General features: G+C 42.7%; 1 non-coding gene across 1 annotated transcript; it reads left to right on the top strand.

Moving 5' to 3' along the window:
- The first annotated feature begins 6,537 nt into the window (after window positions 1-6,537).
- LOC122687180 lies at window positions 6,538-6,644 on the top strand. Its single transcript, XR_006339072.1, has one exon. It is a non-coding gene; the product is annotated as a U6 spliceosomal RNA (small nuclear RNA).
- Window positions 6,645-10,997: the final 4,353 nt, after the last annotated feature.

Raw genomic sequence — 10,997 nt, forward strand, 5'->3', positions numbered from 1 at the left:
CCCCAGAGTCCTGAGCCCAGTCATTTAGCTATTATGAACCTTGGCTGAGAAATAAGAACTCTTCAAGAAGAGTCCTTTTACTTTAAGGATTTTCAAAGACCAATTCCCTGTGTGGTTACGTTTTCCCCGGACTTTTTTCTACACTTCCCTAAGAAAGAAATTCTCACATTGAGAAAAACTAGAAAGGTACGATGTTAGTGATGTTAATGCTCTCAGGAGCCCTCCTTCCAAAGTCTTGTTAATTGTACCCAGTATCTACAGTGATAAATTTAAAGACACATGAAACAGCAGATCCGAAAGACAGTGGACTGTTGTATTGACCTATTAAGTTGAAACAATGGAGCCAAGTCTCCAGCCTGTTTCCAGGGCAACTGAAAATGCCAGGCACAGTCAGGTGGGCTTTCTATGAATTTTTAAAATAGGGTTTCACATACTTTCTTATTTAAAATGGGAACGTTAACTGATCAGTATCTAGATAAAATATGAACACTTTGAATTGGAAAAATATATCTTTGCTTTAATCCCCAATTTTCTTTTTTAGTATTTGGTTGATTTGTGGCAAAATAAAATTTCTCATACCAAGAGAAAAAAAATGGGCCCGTGGAAAACCCCAAAGCAACATATTACCCCCCAAAAAAGGGATGAATCGGCAGATTGAGACTGACATATATACACTAGTATAGGTAAAGTAGACAACTAATAAGAATCTGTTGTATAGCACAGAGAACTCTACTCAATATTCTGTAATGACGTATATGGGGAAAGAATCTAAAAGGGCGGATATATGTGTGACTGATTCACTTTGCTGTACGCCTGAAACTAACACAACATTGTAAATCAATTATATTTTATTTTTTATTTAAACTAAATTTTATTTTTAAATAAAAAATTTTAAAAACAAACAAAAATACAGCTGTAGACCAAAAAGTCCCGAGCTGTGGGCCTAGGGGAAGTTGCCAGTGTGTCCCACTGGACACTCTGCCCTCATTCCCTCCATCTGGCCTTGTCCCTCTCTGGCCCCGGTTGGTCCTCTGCACTCAGCTTTGACTCCTTGCCATGGCCTCTCGAGCCTGACCACCCATTTTGGCAGCGTTTTTCTTGGCTGACTTCAGTATTCTCCTTTGGATGAGGTTTTAAATCCCTGCTCTCTAGACACATTGATGGTAACCAGGAATACAAAATTCTAGAGCTATGCTCTCCAGTATGGTAGCCACTAGCCACATGCAGCTATTTAAATCATTTAAAACTAAATAAAATATAAAAACCATTTCCTCAGGCACACTAGTCACATTTCAAGGGTTCAATAGCCACATTCCTTTTACTGCAGAAAGTTCTCTTAAACAGTGTTGATTTACAGACATCCCTATTTCCCTGGTAGCCCAAACAGTAAAGAATCTGCCTGCAATGATGGAGACATGAGTTCGATTGATAGATAGGGAAGATCCCTGGGAGAAGGAAATGGCAACCCACTCCAGTATTCTTGCCTGGGGAATCTCACGGACAGAGGAGCCTGGCAGGCTATGGTCCATAGGGTTGCAAAGATTCAGACACAACCAAAGTAGCTTAGCATGCATGCATGTAGGGTAATTACAATATCTGCTGATGCTCTTGCTTGACTTACCACCACTTCAAAACAACCCTATAGAAAAGAAAGAGCAAGAATGAAGCTCCAGGGCACCTCATTACAGATCACATATCACAAATGAGAAATTATTTGTAGGCACCTACTGTTATATACCCTACATAGGTGTTCAACACATACCTGATGGGCTAATTATAGATATTTCAAGTTTAGGAATAGCTTTAGCATTTGAATCACTCTGAAGCATGTTCATCCATCATGAATTTAATTTTAAGTCCCCAAAGCAAGTTTTCTCATGTATTTTTGATCAAATGAGCAAAAATCAGCCCTTCCACCTTTCCCCACCCACAACAAGACTTCTCCTTCACTCATTTGTTTATTGATTCATTGAACAGCTATTTTGTGCTCCCGCTCAAGCACTGTCCAGTCTCTGCAGAAGATAGAAAAGTTGACGAATGCTGCTTGGTCTAGAAGCTTGACAGGTGACTGTGAGTCCCAACTAGGACCCACAACAAGTAGAATAGAAGATTCTCGTCTTTTCTATCTCTGACCTCTGTCCTCCATCCCATGTTTTAGAAGCCCCAGCCCATCCACTAGAATACATCTTGGGTGCCTAATTGAAGAAACTTAAAATAGGCGTGCTTAGACCAGATCAAACTTTCTCTTTAAGGTAAAAAACCAGAGTTTGCCTCCAGGACTAAGATGATGGCTCTTCTGGAATCCAGGCTCCTTCTGTTCTCTTGTTTCAGCAACCTTAGTCCATCACTTCATGATGTAAACTCTACCTTCCAGGTGACAGAAAGAAGGGAAATCAAAGAAGAGCATCCTTCACCCTTGTAGGAGGCTTCCTCTTAACCTCATTGGGCAAAAGTTAGTCCTGCAGCTGCACCTCCATACAAAAGAGGATGGGAAGTTTCATCTTTCACCCAGCAGGCTTCTAATCGGAAAGAGAAAGTCTGGAATGGATGGTAGGGTAGACACCTAACAATGTCTGTCACCTGCCACACTGTGTGTGCACACACTGCACACTCTATCTATATCAGTGAGCTACTCTAATAAAATACAGAAGCAAATATAATAATCTATGCCCTCTGCTGAGGGAAACAAAGGGCACTAAGCCTGAATGAAGTTATTCACAGCACCAATGTTCTTTAAATTGTGCATATTGCAAAGTTCTAATCTCATCTTTTGCATGCTTGCTTGTTATTGTAGAAGTAAAATAGATGTCAGCGGATGCAACGATTAAGAACTTTCGTATATATTAAGACAAAACCTTTGCAGAGGCTATAAGAAAGCCATAAAACATGGAAAGCTATAACATTAGACCATCTAAGTTTTTATAAAAAACAAAAACAAAACATTAAACTGGGCATATTGACCATGTTATTTTAGACTTCCAATTATCCTGCTAATTGCAAAATCTTAGACCAGGACATGGAAAATGAGGAAATAAATTAACGTTACCATGAAAACCCTAATTGTTGAGACCATAACTTTGAAATAACTCTGTCTTTAGTTCTTATGCATAAAAGGAAGAAACAGCACAGAGCGGAAAACACTGGCAAGTATAATACTCACAGTGACAAAGTCCATGGAGGCTTTGATGTTAGTATCTGACAGAGTTTAAAAAAGGACCAGATCAGACCTCACCTGCTGCGGATAGTCATTTGGGGATAATTAAATCACCATTAAGTTTCCCAAGCAGAAAAGAGACACATTTTCTTTTTTTTTTTTTTTTAATTTTTTTATTTGTTGGAGGCTAATTACTTCACAACATTTCAGTGGGTTTTGTCATACATTGATATGAATCAGCCATAGATTTACACTTATTCCCCATCCCGATCCCCCCTCCCACCTCCCTCTCCACCCGATTCCTCTGGGTCTTCCCAGTGTATCAGGCCCGAGCACTTGTCTCATGCATCCCACCTGGGCTGGTGATCTGTTTCACCATAGATAGTATACATGCTGTTCTTTCGAAACATCCCACCCTCACCTTCTCCCACAGAGTTCAAAAGTCTGTTCTGTATTTCTGAAGAGACACATTTTCTTGTGTGAAGAAACGTGCTTCTGTAAGTTCTGCCCAAACCATAACCTAATCTCACAGTTAGAACTTCTTTTTAAACTGTGATATAACTCAGCAGTGTTTCACTTCCTTTTGCCCTGATAGTTGATGTTGGATCCTGGTCCAAAGCAAGGTCCTCTCTGTCTACAAATGTTTCTGAGAGTTTCCCATGTGTTCCATGTGCTTGTGGAAAAGCCCGGTTGAATTTCCAGGGGGCAAATGTGGTGCTATTTCTGTTTATTTTCCACCTCCCTGGTGCCCCAGCCCTGTCCTCCCTGAGAGAGTGCCACACCTGCAGGCCCAGTGACTGGCGGCCATGTCCCTGGGGGTATGGCCCCCCAGCACCCTGCCAGCACTTCTGGTCACTCACGGGCTCCTCAGTCTCCCACCTCACTGGCAAACATCAGATTTCTAGCCAGCACTGCCTAAAAAATCAGTATAAATGCTGATGTGTGCCTGAACCTCAACAATGGTTGGGATGGGATGGGATGGGATGGGATGGATAGATGGGAGCTGCAATCCTGTGGCAGAGACTCAGAATTTTCCCCGATTTCTCTATAGTAATAGAATCCATCATTTTCACAGTACAAAAGGAGGACCATGCTTTTTGAACTCCTCCTGCAGCTAAATGTAAGAACTTATGTCTAAGTTCTGGCTTAAGAGATGTAAGTAAAAATGGAGGAGAGGGGTCATATCCTTCTTTTTCCCTTCCACCTATCTGTTGATGAGAATGCAGTTGCAGTGGGTGGAGCTCCAGCAGCAATCTTGAGTCATGAGATAATCTGGAGAATGGAAACTGTACATGCAAAAACAACCAACCAACCAACCAAAGAAAGTTTGGGTTCTCCTGAAACTATGAAGTACAATCTATCTCAAAAGTAACTGTCTCTGGGCTTACAGAATGTAAGAGAAAAACAATCTTGCTTAAGAATCACTGTTATATGTTACTTGCAACCAAATTTAATCATAATTATATGCTAAAAACACAGAGCTATCCATAATTAAAATAGTGACTGTGTGTTCTTAGTCATTTCAGTCGTGTCTGACTTTTTGCAACTCCATGGACTACAGCCCACCAGGCTCCTCTGTCCATGGGATTCTCCAGGCGAGAATACTATAGTGGGTGGCCATGCCCTCCTCCATGGGATCTTCCTGACCCAGGGATCGAACCACATCTTTTAAATCTCCTGCATTGGCAGGTGGGTTCTTTAGCAATAGTACCACCTGGGAAAATAGTGACTAGGGAATTGATTTTTACATCTTCTGGACCCTCTTTCATGAATCTTCTTCCAGAGTCCACTGTCTTCTGATACTTTCTGTCTGTCTCTGCACTAATACTCTCCACTGAAGAGCCCATGCTCTGCAATTTTTCTGATCACTCTTCATTTTCCAGATTTGCCAACACTTCCCTGGTGGCTCAGAGTGTAAAGAATCTGCCTGCAGTGCAGGAGACCAGGGTTCAATCCCTGAGTTGAGAAGATCCCCTGGAGGAGGGCATGGCAACCCACTCCAGTATTCTTACCTTGGAGAATCCCCTGGACAGAGGAACCTACAGTCCATAGGGTCACATGGAGTCAGACACGACTGAGCGACTAACACTTTCACCAATGCTACATTCTATCCCCTTGGGATCTGGCAGGTGACTGACTAGGTAATGTGACCATTAAATTTATACTCAATTATTCATGGGACATAATGAGTATTTTTATTCTAATATAGCATCCTAATAGGGTCTTGGGTAACAGGACCTAAGGAATGACTAACATGGCTACCCTAGTAAGTAATTTTGGTAAGTCATTTCAGACAGGCAAGCTTTTTGACATCTGATATTCAGAAAACTAAGATCATGGCATCTGGTCCCATCACTTTGTGGTAAATAGATGGGAAACAGTGGAAACAGTGTCAGACTTTATTTTTTGGAGCTCCAAAATCACTGCAGATGGTGAATGCAGCCATGAAATTAAAAGACGCTTACTCCTTGCAAGGAAAGTTATGACCAACCTAGATAGCATATTAAAAAGCAGAGATATTACTTTGCCAACAAAGGTCCGTATAGTCAAGGCTATGGTTTTTCCAGTGGTCATGTATGGATGTGAGAGTTGGACTGTGAGGAAAGCTGAGCGCCGAAGAATTAATGCTTTTGAACTGTGGTGTTGGAGAAGACTCTTGAGAGTCCCTTGGACTGCAAGGAGATCCAACCAGTCCATCCTAAAGGAGATCAGTACTGGGTGATCATTGGAAGGACTGATGCTGAAGCTGAAACTCCAATACTTTGGCTACCTCATGCGAAGAGTTGACTCATTGGAAAAGACCCTGATGCTGGGAGGAATTGAGGGCAGGAGAAGAAGGGGACGACAGAGGATGAGATGGCTGGATGGCATCACCGACTGGATGGACGTGAATTTGGGTAAACTCCGGGAGTTGGTGACGGACAGGGAGGCCTGGCGTGCTGCGGTTCATGGGGTTGCAAAGGGTCAGACACGACTGAATGACTGAACTGAACTGAACCGATAAGAAATATAATTCAGCAAACTGTCAGCCAGCTCCAAGTTTACATACACAGCACGTCAGATTCAATTAGGATTCCTAGATACCCATCTCAGCTTTCTCCTTGGATTGCTTACTTATGTAAACCCATGCTGATGGTGTTCGAAATAAGGTACATGAGGCCTGGGTAAGAGGGAATGTGAGATTTTGCAGTCTGGAAACTTTGAACGCTTTCAGACATGGTATTCTTTTCATTTTCCTACCAATGAAATTGGAAAGGGTATTTGAAGGAGGCCCCCACATCCAGCACCACAACGTGTGTTGGAAAGTCAGGCTATCTCTATAATCTCCATCGTTCAGTTCTCCGCTACCCCAAAGAAGCAGACCATCTAAATAAAAACAGTGAGTGCTCGCTTCAGCAGCACATATACTAAAATTGGAACGATACAGAGAAGATTAGCATGGCCCCTGCGCAAGGATGACACGCAAATTTGTGAAGCGTTCCATATTTTTAATGAAACTAGAACATATTTTTAATGGAACTAGAACACTTTCTAACACCATACACAAAAATAAACTCAAAATGGATTAAAGATCTAAATGTAAGACTAGAAACTATAAAACTCCTAGAGGAGAACATAGGCAAAACACTCTCCGACATGAATCACAGCAGGATCCCCTATGACCCACCTCCCAGAGTATTGGAAATAAAAGCAAAAATAAACAAATGGGACCTAATGAAACTTAAAAGCTTTTGCACAACAAAGGGAACTATAAGCAAGGTGAAAAGACAGCCCTCAGATTGGGAGAAAATAATAGCAAATGAAGAAACAGACAAAGGATTAATCTCAAAAATATACAAGCAACTCCTGCAGCTCAATTCCAGAAAAATAAATGACCCAATCAAAAAATGGGCCAAAGATCTAAACAGACATTTCTCCAAAGAAGACATACAGATGGCTAACAAACACATGAAAAGATGCTCAACATCACTCATTATCAGAGAAATGCAAATCAAAACCTCAGTGAGGTACCATTACATGCCAGTCAGGATGGCTGCTATCCAAAAGTCTACAAGCAATAAATGCTGAAGAGGGTGTGGAGAAAAGGGAACCCTCTTACACTGTTGGTGGGAATGCAAACTAGTACAGCCGCTATGGAGAACAGTGTGGAGATTTCTTAAAAAACTGGAAATAGAACTGCCATATGACCCAGCAATCCCACTCCTGGGCATACACACTGAGGAAACCAGATCTGAAAGAGACACGTGCACCCCAATGCTCATCGCAGCACTGTTTATAATAGCTAGGACATGGAAGCAACCTAGATGCACATCAGCAGATGAATGGATAAGGAAGCTGTGGTACATATACACCATGGAATATTACTCAGCCATTAAAAAGAATTCATTTGAATCAGTTCTAACGAGATGGATGAAACTGGAGCCCATTATACAGAGTGAAGTAAGCCAGAAAGATAAAGACCAATACAGTATACTAACGCATATGTATGGAATTTAAAAAGATGGTAACGATAACCCTATATGCAGGACAGAAAAAGAGACACAGATGTACAGAACAGACTTTTAGACTCTGTGGGGGAAGGCGAGGGTAGGATGTTCTGAGAGAATAGCATTGAAACAAGTATACTATCAAGGGTGAAACAGATCACCAGCTCAGGTTGGATGCATGAGACAAGTGCTCAGGGCTGGTGCACTGGGAAGACCCAGAGGGATGGGATGGGGAGGGAGGTGGGAGGGGGGATCGGGATGGGGAACACATGTAAATCCATGGCTGATTCATGTCAATGTATGGCAAAAACCACTACAATATTGTAAAGTAATTAGCCTCCAACTAATAAAAATAAATGGAAAAGAAAAATAAATAAATAAAAACAGTGAGTGCCATATAGAACCACTGCTTCTAGAAAAGCCTCTTGGCTTCAGTCCTTCCAGCAAAACTGTGACCCCCCCCCAACATCCTCCACTTTGGAAGTCAGGGGCTACCCCTGATAGACCCAATATTGATAACCAATACTTCTTGAAACCATCACAGCCAACTTTACTGTTTAACAGCCTGGGAACTAGACAACGAGCAGACACGGAGCCCACCTGAATCACCAAATACCACCTGCATAAACACACTTGCCTGAGCCTCCACTGGCATCACTTCCAGTAGAAATACAGTCACTTGAGCCTGTGTCTTGAACTCTGAAGCAACAGCTTATGACAGGCATGTAACTGTAAATCAGCTTCCTTGAAGATAACAGTACCTTGAAATGCAAGGTTGGCCTTGGAAAACAAGGAGGAAGTGACCTCACAGTGACCTTTTTTCTTTTGGCCGGTATCTTAAGTTTCCTAACTAGAGATGGAACCCATACAGGTAGAGTGGAAGCAGGGTTATAAACACCGGGGAAGTCACTCGGTGGCCTCTTTTTCTTTCAGCATCCTTATCTTGCCAGCCTCTTCCTTTTCTCCCTCTGTTTCATCCCACTGTCGTTTATGACAGTAGACCCCTGGCAGGAAACAAGTTTTAAAAAAAGTTATGAACACATCTTAAGTTACCCACGATAAAAAAAAAAAAAAAATTTCTTACCTCCCCCATTCTCTTATTTTCTCCTGAAGAAACATCCCCTGCATTGCAAAACTAGCAATTCCAAGTTGAGTAAAATAAAGCCATTATTTCATGCAAGTAACATTCCTAGATATTGGAGAATGGTAACTCTGGCAAAACTAGGGGCTAAAATTAGAAAGGATGTAGGAGAAGTGGATCCAGTGAGGACAGGGCTGAAAGAAAGCCTGAATAACAACGACAAAGCAAGCTGGGGAGGCAGTAACTCAGGCTGGAGCGGGACAGAGGGCCCTTAGAGGAAGGTAACCAGGAAAAAGCAGAAATTCAAACATGTAAACAGTCAGATGAAGCACTGGGAGAAAGAGAGCCTGGTGTATTATGCAGGGAAGAGATTAAGGGCTGGATGAAACATTAGCAACAATGTAACTTGCTATTGATTTAAAGAAACTAAGGTATGGTGTATGTCTTGGCTCTGAAGTGCATGACATTTGTAGAATTATGACATATTTGTAGAATTGTGACCTTTTCAAGTATATTGAGAAGGTGAAATAGGAGAAGTCAATGTAATTTTCACCTGTCAAGGAAGAAACTTTTAGGCAAGATCTAATATTGAAGAGGGCTTCCCTTGTGGCTCAGCTGGTAAAGAATCTGCCTGCAATTCGGGAGACCTGCGTTCGATCCATGGGTTGGGAAGATTCCCTGGGTTGGGAAGACCCCCTGGAGAAAGGAAAGGCTACCCACTCCAGTACTCTGGCCTGGAGAATTTCATGGACTGTATAGTCCAGGGGGGTCACAAAGAGTCAAACACAACTGAGGAACTTTCACATAGGGCTTCCCTGGTGACTCAGATGGTAAAGAATCTACTTGCAAGGTTGGAGACCTGGGTTCTATCCCTGGGTTGGAAAGATCCCCTGGAGAAGGGAATGGTGACTCATTCCAGTATTCTGGCCTGGAGAATTCCACGGGCAGAGGAGCCTGGCAGGCTACAGTCTATGGCGTCGCAGAGTCAGACATGACTGACTTTCACTTTCAAAATATTGAATAAATGTGAATATTAAAAATAATGTCCCATGTACACACTGCTATACTTATAATGGATAGCCACAAGGAACTACTGTATAGCTCATGGAACTCTGTTCAGTGTTACGTGGCAGCCTGGATAGGAGGGGAGTCCGAGGGAGAATGGATACATGGATATGTGTGGCGGACCCCTTTCTCTGTTAGCCTAAAACTACCACAACATTGTTCATTGGCAATACCCCAATATAAAATAAAAAGTTCAAAAAATAACATCCCTTCCTATATATCAATAACTGTTACTGTTTCAAGCCCTGACCTCCCAAGCTCACCAGGTCAGAGATCCAAGCCTCCAACACAGAGCTGAGAGCCAGAAGCACACGTGTTGTCTGACTCGTGCTCTCCCAGACTCTGTGGGGGAGTGTGAGTCACCTCTGACACGCCTGTCGTGATGAACAGGTAGGTCTTGTCGGAGGAGACAAGACAGGATGCATGCAGCAATGAGAAAACAATGTCAGCTGAAGGTAACTAACAAGGCTGTCATGCTATAAGTCAGTCCATGAAATAACATCGACGCCTAAAAATAGAGCTCAGGTGAGTAAAGAAGTAGGTGGGTAGAGAGGTGTAAGAACCGGAAGGGCCCAGTGAGGGCACTGTGAGTCACCCCAACTTCAGAGAGAGTTTGCAGAACTGCCAAGGGCGATTGTTTTGGCCAGGGCTTAATCCCGTTAAGGTCTTTCGTAAAATTTCAGTTTTGAGACATTCAGCACCAGTGGGGAGACAAAGGGCTTCCCAGGAGGCCCTAGGGGTAAAGAACCCACCTGCCAATGCAGGAGAGGTAAAGAGATGCAGGTTCGATCCCTGGATTGGGAAGATTCCCTGGAGGAGGGCATGACAACCCACTCCAGTATTCTTGCCTGGAGAATTCCTTGGACGGAGGAGCCTGGTGGGCTACAATTGGGGTCGCAAAGCGTCAGACACGACTGAAGTGACTTAGCACACACGCAACGTGAGGAGGAAAGGACTCCGATGGGTGCCCTTTCTCTACAGTGGGAAAGCCATGTCCGTCACTGGGCAAGAATGACTCTTCTGTCTCCGTCTGTAAGAGAGCTTGGAGTTTTTTTCTGCGGCAAAATCCTTGGGGATGCAAGAAGAGGAAGGAAAGAGAAACCCTAGGAAGCTATTTGAGGAAATAAATGCAAGTGAAATGAGGCTTTAATCTTACTTTTAAGCCATATCACACATGTATAATGCCTAACTCTAAGCTTTTTTATAAAAG

Source organism: Cervus elaphus, chromosome 30 (genome assembly GCF_910594005.1).
Source record: "Cervus elaphus chromosome 30, mCerEla1.1, whole genome shotgun sequence".
Lineage (NCBI taxonomy): Eukaryota > Metazoa > Chordata > Mammalia > Artiodactyla > Cervidae > Cervus > Cervus elaphus.